General features: G+C 50.9%; 1 protein-coding gene across 7 annotated transcripts in view; it reads right to left on the bottom strand.

Annotated features, from left to right (window-relative positions):
* Positions 1-13,778, bottom strand: part of TLN2 (talin 2) — a 1,262,084-nt gene that overhangs the window by 180,113 nt on the left and 1,068,193 nt on the right. The gene's annotated exons all lie outside the window — the stretch shown is intronic.

Genomic DNA, 13,778 nt, shown 5'->3' with positions numbered 1-13,778 from the left:
ATTACTTGCCGCTCAACCATACCAAAATAGAATTCCTTCTGTTCGTCCAGACCAACCTGCAACAACCAGTCAAAACCTAGATTAATGGAATGAATGTGCCTATTATATACATATTGCCCCGCTCCTTCCTTCTCATCCAGCGATAATTTTAAGGTAGCTTTTAATGGAAAGCATTGAGATGGCTCCTGCTTTTAGAAACAATGCATCTGATACAAAATTAGGACAAACATTGTGACAGTCATCAATTTTTATATCCACCAACTTTGAGTAGAATTTTGACTTTAACAGCATGCATGTTTACAATTCTGCTATTGCTCAAAGCCTAATCTGTTCTACACCTCTGAGTGCACGCACTCCACTGACCACAGCTTTCTGATCTTCTCCACATTCATTCTCAATAAACTAAACTTCATGATGTTGACTGACTAATCTGAATGCCTGAGGACCTAAAGAAGTCCAGCAACATTTCCTTGGCAAATAGCATGTATGGAATGGTACATTTGAGTGTGTGTGTTCTGGGGTAAGACCACATCAACTCAACAACCGTTAATGCTTTAAATAATGGTCTAACTTTGCTCCGAGCAGCCAGTTTGGTTACGATATCTTACAAACAAATGCACACTGTCACTGTGTCAACAGAGATCTCACTAATTTACTCAATTCAGATCCACAAGCATACAGTGCACGTAAGGGTAGAGAACAAGGGGTTTACTAACACAAATCTATCTCCAGGTTCCTATCTTCTCCATAAATTGGAGGCTCTTTGTGACCGGATCCCTTGGAACCTGCTCCCAATAGCGAACCACAGTTCGCTCCGCCCTGACATCCAGTGCTTTTCCTTGCCACTGCCAACTCTATCACCTGTTTTCTTGCTCACTGTTTAGTTGTAAATTGCATCAGGCATTGTTTCTTCTTGTATACTTTTTGTTTTGGAAATTGTATTTTTGTTGTTGTTTCTGTTGTACGTCACATGTTTTTCCTGACTGTTGCTGTGCTGCTCATTGCTGCATTTTTTTCCTGCTGTTTTTTCACTGCCCCTCTCTCCTCCCATTCTACTTAATAGAGGCCACAAAAGGGCTGCACAGCCCGTGTGTCAAAGGTAAGCCCATCTGCCACCATCAGCGCCTGGACCATGCGCAGCACCAGGAACCCTGCCTCACCCACCATCCGAAAATATACCGCTTCCGAGCCTTAGCAGCTCCCAACGGCTAAAAGATTGCACACCAATACCACATCAACAAACATGGAGGGGGTATAGTCATCATCCACAAATAAGCCTTCCTCTGCACCACCACTGTGGATGATGCTACCCCGTTGATAGAACAACTCATAGATCCAACTCCAAACAGACGGCAAAACCACCATCAGAGGCACCCTCGCCTACAGACCACCAGGACCCCGCCAAGAACTACATTTTCCTTGGAGACCTCATCTTTCGCCTCAACAACACCAACGCAGCAAACCTCCTGAAGAGCATGAACAACATCGGCCTCACCCAGATTGTCACTTAACCAACACACATCGCAGGACACACTCAACCCCATCTTCACAGCTAGAGTCAAGTACAGCCATCTCACCGAGCTCACCTGGACAGACCATGCCAAAGTCCACTTCACCATCAATGGATCCCCCGGCTCCACAACCAAGCCGCCTAGCACCCACCACCGCAGTTGGAACAAAGTGTCTAGCACCCACCACCGCAGTTGGAACAAAGTGTCTAAGACCCAGTGGATCCAAGTCCTTAGCGCCGCCTACCCTGACACCTCCCCCAACCTAAATCAAGCCATCAAGAACCTCTACACCTCCCCAATTGCGTTGACTAAGTTGCCTCCATCAAGTCCAACAATCTCAAGAAACTCGCCTTACAAACCAGCTGGTGGTACACTACAGAACTGATAACCACTAAACGCACAATGCGAGCGTCTTGAAAGGAGTTGGCGCACAACCAAGGAGCCCTCGAATCGAGCCACCTTCAAAACATCCCTCAGCCAATATCAGCAACTCCTGAGGAAGACGAAAGAAAAGGAACAGACTCACCGACCTCATCAAAGCCAGCTAAAACCACAGCAAGGAACTCTTCAACATCATCAGAGAGTTCTCCAACACCTCAAACCCTCAGCCACCGAAAACATCACCCCACCCCCTCCCAGGAACTCTGCAACATCCTGGCAAACTTCTTCCTTGACAAGATCACCACCATCTACACAAACTTTTAACCTTAACCCACCGCTGTCGACACCCTCCACCTCCTCACCACCACCAGTCCTAACCCAACCCACTGTCTAAGCACCCGGGACCAGACCACCACTCAAGACACCACTGCCATCATGAACTCCATCCACTTGGGAGCACCCTTGGACCTCTATCCCCACCACCACTTCAACCTAGGAAGCAAGATAATCAGCAATGAGCTTACCACCATTTTCAACACTTCCATACCCATTGCCATCTTTCCCAAAAAATGAAAACACGTAGAAGTCAAGCCCCTTCTCAAGAAGCCATCGACCAACTCCAGAGACCTACAGAACTACCGTCCCATCTCTCTGCTCCCCTTTACAGCCAAGGCCTTTGAAAAGGCCATCAACCGCCAACTCAAGGAACACCTGGAGAACAACAATCGCCTGAAAACATCTCCCAATCCGGATTCCGCACTAAGCACACCACGGAAACCGCTCTGAATGCTGCAACCGCCGACACCAGGACTCTCCTGGACTGGGGAGAAACTGCTGCCCTGACCCTCCTCGACCTCTCAGCTGCATTCAACACTGTATCCCACTACACCCTCATCTAGAAACTCCACCACATTGGAATCCACGGAAACGCCCTCAATTGGATCACTTCCTTCCTCACTGGAATAACACAGTGAGTTTGCTTACCTCCTTTCACCTCAGAAACCATGAAAGACAACTGCCTAAATCTCAACACAGACAAAATGAATGAATTAATGTATTTTATATAGCACACAGCTACTCGGAGAGTGTCCCGGCGCTCAGCATAGAAGAACAGGTGAGGAGGAACAGAGCACCCAAAAGTGTACCCAAGTCCTAAAGCTTGAAGGGTGCTTCCTCGGTTATTAATCTCAAATGATCAGGCAAATGGTTCCACATACTTGGTGCTCTGGCCATAAAGGAGGGCCCCCCTCCATGAAGGTTTCGGAAATTAGGGGTTGTTAACAGGCCAAAGCTACTAGAGCGTAGCAGTCTTCCTGGTCTGTACTCCTTGATCCTCTCAAAACAGAAGTACTGATCTTCAGGAACAGCACCTCATCATGGAACGACTGCTGTTGGCCTTCCGTACTGGACACCATGAATAACCAGATCAGTGCAGTATCTCCACCTGCTTCCTCACCCTTCGCATGCTCTGTGAGATCTTGAAATGGCTTCCAGTCAAAACGAGAAGAACCGTCACTAACGCCCTATTCACCTGCCGACTGGACTATGGCAACGCACTCTATGCAGGAATCACCACCGACCTCCTGAAAAGGTTGCAGACCATACAGAATTCAGTGGCCAGACTCATCCTCAACCCTGCCAAACAACCTCACATCACCCCCACTTCAGGAAGCTTCACTGGCTGCCCACTCAGTAGCTTTGTCAATTCAAGATGCTGATCCACACTTTCAGATCCCTGCACAATCTAGATCCAGCAGTCATCAACCACCGCTTGAACTTCCCCCACCCCCAGACACCTGCGCTGCGCCTCACTCTTCCATGCTCACATCAGTTGCATCTGCCGAAGCAGCAGTGGAGGTTCTTCCTTTCTCCTACCTTGATGGCAAGTCCTAGACCAACCTCCCCCTTCACTTCTGAACATCATCCTCTGCTGGATTTCAGTAAAAAACTCAGGACCTGCCTGTTCAACTGAAACCCCTCTTCCGCTGGGTTGACAGTGCCTGGAGACCCTCATGGGTGATTAGCCACGCTTTACAATTCCTGTCTGATTGACTGATTAGCTCACAAGCAGCAGGCTACACTCAGTCAATGAAGGGAAGAGATAGGGAACTGGGCATGGCAGAGCAGAAGCTATCATTCTGTCAATGCTGCTATTCTATGAATTGCCTTGCAGCTCCAAGCTACCCACAACTCCAGGTATTGATTCTGATGGTGAAGCTCTGCCTGTGAGAACTCTCTGTAATATGGTCTCCTCTGCTCATACTCACACTACTTGGACTGAGCCATTAGCTGCAGACCAGCTGAAGCAAAGACACTATCAGTGACGTAGGTGAAGGGAGCAGCATCAAGTAGATGAGCACTAAGCCATAATAGTGCTGTAAAGTACAAATTACTTACCTTCGGTAACGATGTATCTGGTAGAGACGATTCTAGCCGCAGATTCCTTAACGTATAATTATCCGCAGGCGCGAGACTGGACCCAGAAAACTTTCTTACGCAGCATCTCTGCGCGCCGAGGTGCGGTACCTCGCAACTCCGCCCTGACGTCCTCCGCGGGCGTGACGTCAGCGAGGTCACATAAGCCCCACCCCGGCGTGTTGACGTCAGTTTGCTTCGGAGAACTTTTCCGCGCCACAATGCGGATCCATCACAACAAAACTGAGGAGAGCATGTGAACAGTGGGCGAAAACACCAAAGAAACAAAATAAAGAGAAACAAAAAGGTAAGAAACATCACCAGGAGGCACCGAGGCACCAGAAGGCGACAACAGCAGGCCAGAGCAGGAAAAGAGCAGAGCACCACTCTGAGGAACACTGTGCAAGCCAAGGCGAAAGCAGCAGGTGGCCGTAGAGCACCAGAAGGCCAGAGCAGCGAAGCCATAGTAAGAAAAGCGCAAAGCACCACTCTGTGGAGCCACCGCGCAAGCCAAGGCGAGAGCCATCCTGGAGGCACAAGCATGTGAAAGCGCCGTGACAGAAAGAGAGAGAGAGAGAGAGACTGCTACCACAACCACAAAGGGAAGGGCCACAAGCCCGGAACAGAGGAGCAACAACAATCAATCATCAGACTAGAATGCCGAGGATGGCCCTACCTCCTGAAAAGAGTATGAGGGCAAAGGACAGGTAAGTGATCCGTAGACCACATGGCCAAGGAGGGCCATAACCCCTGAAGAAGTAGGAGGTCAAAGGAAAGGTAAAAGAACCCCCAACGAAGAAGACCAGGAGGTGATCAGAAACTAACAACAGAGGGAAAGAGCGAAAGGAGGCCCTCACGCTGGAGAGAAACCAGTTGGAGGAATGCCTGACCGGAAAAAAACAAAGAGGACACCCACAGAAGACAAGCCACCCAGAGGGAGGAGACAGCAGAAACCCAAGCAGAGGGTCCTCGCAGAACGGGGAGGAAGGGCGGGTCGTGAAGGAATCTGTGGCTAGAATCATCTCTACCAGATACATCGTTACCGAAGGTAAGTAACTTGTACATCTGATAGAGACTACTAGCTGCAGATTCCTTAACGTAGAATAGATACCGAAGCCATACCCAGAAGGGAGGATGGCCTGCGAGAGAGCCTCCCTACCAGGCGAGACACAGGCCCCAGCTATGGACATGTCACAAGAAGGGAAAGGCCAGGAAAATCCAAGCCCAACCGAGGGAGAACTGCCCAACACCCCGCAGGGGCAGACAGCGCACGAAAGCCCCAAGGAACACCAGGACCACCTCAAACCCTAGGAAGAAGAGGAAGAACCGGAGGCAGGGCCCACCGTAAGAAACACAGACCCAGGGACAGATAGCTGAACACCCTTAGCCGCAAACAGCGGACAAGGTAGGAACGGCTCCACCGTCAAAGTGCAGACGGAAAAGAAAAGGCACAGAGGTGCAAAGCCCCAGCGGAACCAGAGGACGGGGCAAGGGGAAGACATCAAGGGCCACCACAGTGGATTAGAACAAACAGGCCTGCACGGGCATACGCAGCCAGCAGCAGGCAACACCACGGAACGGTGCACCCAGGACAAGCCAGACGGCAGCCGAAGCAGAGGCCAGGAAGGGTCAGGACACACCCCAAGGGAAGGAGCCAGCCCAGAAATACACACATTGACCCACGACAGAAGTGGAACCAGGCAGAAAATAGGAGAGAAGGAGGACTGACCATGCCATGCACCAGAACACAGAAGCCAGGGAAAGCCAGTCCCCCCCCGCAACACCAGACAGGGGACCAAGCCGAAACACTGGACTGAAGAGCAGAACCGCTACAACACGATGCCGCAGACAGCAGGCCAGGCTGGGCCAGCGACAGAGCAAACCAGGAGAAGGACAGACCTGGGCGCAACGCAAGCTGCTTCAAAACAATCAGCAAGAAAATCGCACCCGCGACATACCGAGACGCCACAGAGAGCAAGGAGCCCGAAGGGCGACCACTCCTCCCCAGCATATGACAAAGCTATGTAATTGCTACCGTTACCCCACATAGGGTATGTTACGTCACAAGAAATATGGGAACACCTCTTAGGAAACAATTCCGCAGCAGAGGAAAAACAGAAAAAACCTGCGGAGAAAACCGCAGATGGCTTGCCAATCAGCCAAAAGACACAGAAGGCCTAATCTCAGGGCCTACATGGGCTTACCAACAGCCAAAACCAAAAGTCAAAAGGGCCGGACCAGCAGCCAACAGCACCAAAGGACCCCAAGGCACACCAACACAGGGCACACAACCGGGGCTACTCGCTACTAGTCCCCAAGAAACAACTGGAGGACACCTCCCAGAACACAGACCAACATCCAGGTCACTGAGGGAAAGGGGGAGAAGGAGGAGGAGGAGGAGGAGGGCGAAGCCCCGCAAGAAACCTCTGAATGGCAGAATCCGCAGGGGCGTGGAACAAAAGAGTACCATCAAAGGGAAGGTCAACCAGCAGTTCCCTAACGTTCTCAGGGAAAACACTATCCCTCAGCCAAGCATGGCAACGAAGGGCCACTGAAGAAGCCATGATGCGACCAAGCACCTCCGAAACGTCCAGAGCCAAGCGAAGAATAAACGCCGCCAGCTGCCTGCCATCCAAGATATGGTGGCGTAGATCAACGTGGGCACTCTCCTGAGAAGCGGTAGACAGAAGGGACTCCGTCGAATCCCATAAGCAAGAAGTGGCTCTTGCCAATACACAAAGCGTGTTAAGCGCCCGCAAAGCAGCACTGGAGGAGGCGAAGATGTTGCGTCCCCAGGAATCTAACCACCGGGCCTCCCGTGACGGGGGAGACAACACCGATGGCAAGGAGGGAAAGGCGGTCTGCAAAAGAGGGCCCCTGGTAGGAGGGTGGAATAAAAGACGGACAGGATCATGCGGAGCAGGACGGTGGTTGTACAGAAGTGGCTGGGTCACCGGGTCCCCCGTGGCAGGACACCCCCAGGCCCCCCAAGATAGAATTATGGAGCGAAGCCTCGAAGGGAAGAAGCAGCTCCCGTCCACCAGAGCCCTGATGGAGAACCTCCAGCAAATGATTTGCGGGGAAATGGGCAGCTGGATCGCCCATGCGCAAGATTCCTGCAGCCGTGTGGAAACAGCCCGGGCGAAGGCAGCACTCGCCTCCATAGGGCAACGCGGTGGGGAAAGCAATTCGTCCGTGGGCGACGGCTGCAAGCTAAGGCAGCAATCGCCCAACCGGAGGAAGTAAAGACCAAGCTCTGAATGGGGAAGAATGGACCGATGACTGGGGAACCGGAGCCGCCTCTGGGGAAGACTGCGGGCGCGGCGAAGAGCCGTCCAGGGAAGACGCCGGGGAGAAAGCCACGACGCGGCGACCCGTCTCCAGAGAGGATAAATCAAACAGGTGTCGAACCTCTGGAGAAGAGGGGGCGTCCGAAGACGAATCAACGACCCTATGCCGGCACGGCGCCATAGAGTCCGCCACCGGCGTCAGTCCAACTTCGACCGGCACCGAAGAGGACGCCGAAACGACCTCTGCCACGACTTGCGCCGCGGGAGAACAGGGCGGGGTCGGAGCCGGGGCGGCCAAGGAATGATGCCGAATAGGCATTGACCCGACCTCCGACGAGGCAGCCACCTGCGTGGAGAGACGAGGGTGGCCCAGGGACACGCCCCGGCCCCAAGCCGGCCCCTGTTGCGCCGCCAGGGCCAGCAACCGCCGGTGCCTGAGCGGCGTCAGCTCAGCCTCGGACAAGGCCGCCGCCTACCCGGAGGACCAAGGGGGACTCGAGGACGAGCCTTGAGCCCCGGCAACCTCCCGCGACACCACTGGGACCCCCGTGAAGATTTGCGGTGAGGCAGAGGTGCCGTGGTCCGAAGGAGGGAACCCCGGAGGGCCTCTGTGAGAAAGTGCCATCTTTCTTGCATGGTATGCCCCCACTTTTTGCTGAATTGCTGAATGTACTTTGACTGAGTGTGCCCTGGACTCCTGCCAATCAGGTGCCCAGGGCCTATGTTCCTTCCCTAAAACACAAATTGGCAAACCCTGGCCACATGTCAGCCCCTGGTAAATGGTACCCTAGATACCCAGGGCCTTGTGACTAGGGAAGGCCTCTAAAGGCTGCAGCACTCATTGTGCCACCCTTAGAGGCTCTGTACCCTTACACACACACACACACACTGCCTTTGCAGGCTGGGTGTCTGGGTACAAGACAAATCAAAGAGTCGACATGGCACACATCCCTGTGTGCCATGCCCACCACCTACACTGCCCTGGCATTCATCAGCCACCCCTCTAGCTGGGTGCCCTATGCCAGTGGTGTGGGCACAGGAGCACGAGCCCTGTGACCCTACAGTACCCAGGTCCATTCCTGGGCACTGTAAGTGCAGGCTGCCATTTAAGAGTACATGGTGCTGAGAGCTCGTCAAACACGAACTCCACAGCACCAAAATGGCAACACTGAAGACTGAGAAGTTTGGTATCAAACTTCTCAGCACATTAAACCCACACTGATGCCAGTGTGGGATTTAATGTACCAAGCACCCCAGAGGGCATCTTAGAGATGCCCCCTAAAACCTAACCTACAATCCACGTATGTTCTGAGGTTGCCTAGGCTGCCACACAGCAGACATGTTGCTGGACCCCTGGGTAGGAGAGCCCCTGCTCTCCTGGGCCTGCAACAATGCACATCCTGGGCAAGGTGCTAAATCTCCTCCCCCAGGATGGGCAGGGGGGTGCTTCAAAGGCATGCCGCCTCTGTGAGCTTCCCCAGGCCACTGCAACCCCCCACTCTGGCGGGAAGCTTGGCTGGAAACCCCATATAAGGACAGGGGATGTGCCAGCCTGCCAACCCCACCCCTCAGGTGGGGGAGGCGAGGTGAAGCACATCTCCGGGCTCTCGCCATCTTGAAGATGGGAAACCCTGCCCAGTCAGGACAAGCTACTGCCCCCCTCCCACAGGAGAGAGGCAGGATAGGGGGTGTACCCACCCCATGACAGGGACCCATTGGTCCCTGCCCTTGACCTACCTGTAACACCCCTAAATCTAGTATTTAGGGGCACCCTGAACCTTCCTTCCCCAGATTCCTGATTCTGAAATCCGAAGAAGAGCTAGAAGAAAGAAGACCTGCCCTGCAGTTGCTAAGAAGAGGAAGACACCAACTGCTTTGGCCCCAGCCCTACCGGCCTGTCGACCCTCGAACCTGCTCCTGCTCCAACCCGGCATCTCTTGGGGACAGCAACCTCACAAACCCTGGAGGACCTGGCTACCTTTTGACTCTAAGCCCCTTGGACTCCCATGAGTAGAGGCTCTACTCAAAATCTATTTCTAATCCCTGGCAGCAGCCCGGAACCGCGAACCCAGCACACTCTGCCCCCGCCAAGCCTGGCCTGTGCCGGAGTGAACAAAGACCACGAGAACGACCCCACGGTGACTGTGACCCCGAGTCCGGCACCCAAGGACTTCCCTCGACACTCCTGAAGAAGCCTGCAGCCTCAGAACCAGGTGCCCCCCCCAACCACGATCAAAAGAGGGTAAGATTTCCAGACACCAAAAGGCACCCCTGCACCCGGGGCCCCGCGGCCCCCTGTGCCCAATCCCGGGGTACCTACCTATCCTCCAACTACCCAACTTACCTCTCGAAATGGTGGTGGCACCTGAAGAATCTTCATCCCCGAGCTTGCAGTCTTTTTCTAAACCGGAGCTTTCCCATTGAAACCAATTGAGCGCCCGAAGGCACAAAAGCACCCTGCATCCAGCCGTCCGAGTGGCCCTGGCAGTGCAACCTCTAAACTTATCTACTTCCCCACTTGCCCTGAGTAAGTGACCAGGAGCCCAGCTCCCACAGCCACGTGGCCCGCTAGTCAGCAGCCACCAACCAAGGCCCCCCCACCTCTCATAGGATAACAATGAGCCTAACTCTCTCTGCACCCGGCCGCCCCTGTGCCGCTGAGGGTGAACCAACTGTACCTACCTGACCCTGGGAGACCCCTGAGTCTATGCCCAGAACCTTAACTTTGCCAGTCGAGTACTTACCTTGAAACCGATAACTCAATTTTCTCCGTAGGGTAACATTGACTGGTTTTTCCTGAAATTTCTTTTAAGTGTGGACTTTTCAAAACTTAAAATATTCACCAAAAATCAGCCGAGTAACGAAAACGAAAATACTCACCTGCTATTAGGCGAGCTCCCAGTGCTGGATCTTGGTGCCCAGCACTGACTCTGAAAAATACTTACAACTGTACTTACCAGTAACCCAATTTTCTCCCATAGGAAATCATTGACTGTTTTTCTGTGAAATTTCTTCTAAGTGTCAATTTCTGCAATCTATAAATATTCTTTAAAAATCGTATAATATCTGAAAACGTAATTACTTACCTGTTTTGGATAAAGGTCCCAGTACTGAGTCTAGGCACCCAGTACTGGATTACAAAAGTAACGAGAACATACTATACCTGCAACTTGAATTTTCTACCATAGGGAATCATTGACTGTTTTCTATGAAATATTTGTATATACTATGTATATAGTGTCAACTTTTAAAATAGCAAAATATTGCCTAAAAATCATCACAGTAATTAAGTCGACTTTTATCACTTGATTCCAAGTACTGACCCAGGACTGAATCTAGGATCCAGTCCTGGAATTCCAAAAGTAATCCTAAAAGTAATTTGTTGCAAACAACTTAAACTTTCATTGAACTCAATGCATTATTGTGTTTAAAATTGTGTTGTCTATTGCAACCACTTGTAACTTTCTACAAAAGTCAATTGCATATTGCAAAAGTATCTATATAAAGCATCTCATTCTGAGAAAGTATATTTTAATACCTATTGTTGGTTCCAAAATAAAACAAGCATATTTTTTTTATGCATAAACCATTGGCCTAGAGTTCAGTTATTGAGTGTGTGAGACCATTTGCTGACTGAGTGTGTGCAACAAATGCTTTACACTGTCCTCTGATACTGCCTTACTGCTCGACCAAGCTACCACTTTAGAGTAAGGTTATATCTAACTTTAGCCTCTGCCAAACCTCTGGGGACTGTGGACTCTGTACACCCTGTACCTATTTGGGAACAGTGCATACAGAGCCACTTTCTCACAGCCGCACCCAGACGGCACCACATCTCCAGAGCCTGGAGCCAAACCCGTCGGCGCCGGAGTCGCTGGCGACGCCGCAGAAGTCCCCGCACACGGCAAGGAATCCGCAGACGTCCCAGGAAGAAGAGGAGGAGAAGAAGGAAGAGCCAACGAGGCCTGCAAGGCCGCCGCATAGGCCTCCATCTGGGCTCTGGTCGCCCCTGCGCTGGGGAACGGTGGGTAAGGTGGCGACGTGCGGGGCCGCACCACCGGCGGAGAACCCACGCCCCCCACAGGCGGGGACCGGGCCTCGGGGACAAACTGCAACACTTACCAACAGGTAAGCGATGCCCTTGTGGCTTTGGGATGGACGATGTCGGAGACGGAAGCGGCGGTTCGTGAAGCCTTCCGCAGGGGACAGACGCGGCGATGACGCCGACCTGGACATGCGGGCCGAGAGGGGTTTCATCCGGCGCTGCTGCCGGGACTTCGGCTTCTGCTGCTGACAAGCCTCGCAGTACGTGGAGTCGTGGTGCTCCCCCAAACACCACATTCAGATGGAGTGATGGTCCGTCACCAACATCTGGCGCGCGCAAGACAAGCACGTCTTGAAGCCCCAGGCATTCGCACACTGTTCTCAAGAAAATGAGCATAAAAAGAAGGGCTGAAACAGGCCAGGAACACGATCCGGATCCGCGTTGCACGCGGAAAAGAAGAAAACTGACATCAGGGCGCCGGGGTGGGGCTTATGTGACCTCGCTGACGTCACGCCCGCGGAGGATGTCAGGGCGGAGTCGCGAGGTACCGAACTCCCGGCACGCAGAGATGCTGGGCAAGAAAGTTTTCCGGGTCCAGTCTCACGCCTGGGGATAATTCTACGTTAAGGAATCTGCGGCTAGTAGTCTCTATCAGATAAACAAATATGTGATAATGATGTGTTCCACCTATAAGCATCATTCGTTTTATACCATTAGAGAAAAGTGGTAAACCTGACTGGTGCGGATTAAGTGTAACTGAATCAAAGTAGTTATTTGATGAAAGTAAGTGAAGGCAACTATGAATGAGACAAAAACCATGCACAATAATATTTGTTATGGCTAGGAAAAGAACCAGGTTGAAGTTTAAACCTGGAGGATTAAGTCACAGGTGTGGGGAGATGCACAGGGTAGACAGCAGCCAAGCTGAATTGGGACCCAGATTCAGACTTACTCCATGACGTGTTTAGATGGTCTGCAATCAATGAGTCTTTTTTGGCTCAAAGCTATCCTTTGCACATCAAGTCGAATCAATGGCTAAATGAGCTATCTGCCTGCTTTATGCCATGCCAAAAATTTGCTCTTAACGATGTGCTGCTCACTGTAAACTTCTACTACACACTGCTGGTTTATCAAGACTCCAGTACGCATGGAGATACATTTAGGCCTTCATAAAAAAGCGGTCCTCAAATTAGAAGCTGATGGTAAAAAAACAAATTCAGCATCGAGGCCTCATTCCGAGTTGGAAAGCAGTCACCTGTAAAGCTCTGCAGTACCTAGGGAACATTTTCCTCAACATAAACCAGCCAGAATCCTATGATTATACAAAAAGGGGAATCTGCTAATCCCCAAATAGAAATACCTCAAGTTTGGAGCAAAATGTTGAAGGTGGCTGGTACCAAAATATTGATTTACCATCAAGTATTCAACAACCAAAAATCTTGACCACCCTAAAGCAGAGAGGAAATAGCACTTGTTAAGGCTATAAACAAATCTAGAAACTTGGCTGAGCCCTTACAAGCTGCTTCTTTTATTTTACCAATGTTTATTTTGGTTCTTGTGATATAATTAAAGTCAGACATAGAGTTTAATGGCAAGTAAAGACCAAAACCCCAGTTATTAATATTCCAGTTACTCTACTGTTGCTTAGAATGAAGAAATGCTTTCGAATTTGTCTTTATATTTTATTTGTATTGTGCATCAATAAGAGAAAACCAGCTTTTAGGTGCTGAACAATCACAGACAAGCTTTACCATAGCATAAAACAATCAAAAGTAATATAATATCTAGAGGTTGTCTTTTTGCTGAATTTCACGACAGTGGTGAAATGTAACTGTAGTTGCATCCTCCTTAAGTACTTATGGAGGGCATTTTATAGCATGACAGGTGTAAGATCAAGTATCACCTCACTGTCAGAGTCTAAACATCCATTTACATCAATTCATTTATACGCTTGCCCCTCAACCCTGAAAGTACACACCCTGGTTTACCCGCATCCTGCCACGTCACTAATGTATTTTGTAACAAACACAAAACTAAAATAATGCTCTTGCAAAAAGTGAAAGTTTAACTTGAGCCTAAGTGTTCTGGTACAGCTACTTTATAATTCCAATGACCTAAGTAGGTAGGGCCTGCCTA

Source organism: Triturus cristatus, chromosome 3_1, assembly GCF_964204655.1.
Source record: "Triturus cristatus chromosome 3_1, aTriCri1.1, whole genome shotgun sequence".
Classification (NCBI taxonomy): domain Eukaryota; kingdom Metazoa; phylum Chordata; class Amphibia; order Caudata; family Salamandridae; genus Triturus; species Triturus cristatus.
The sequence above is the reverse complement of the archived record's forward strand: the minus strand, read 5'-3'. Positions and strand labels throughout refer to the sequence as shown.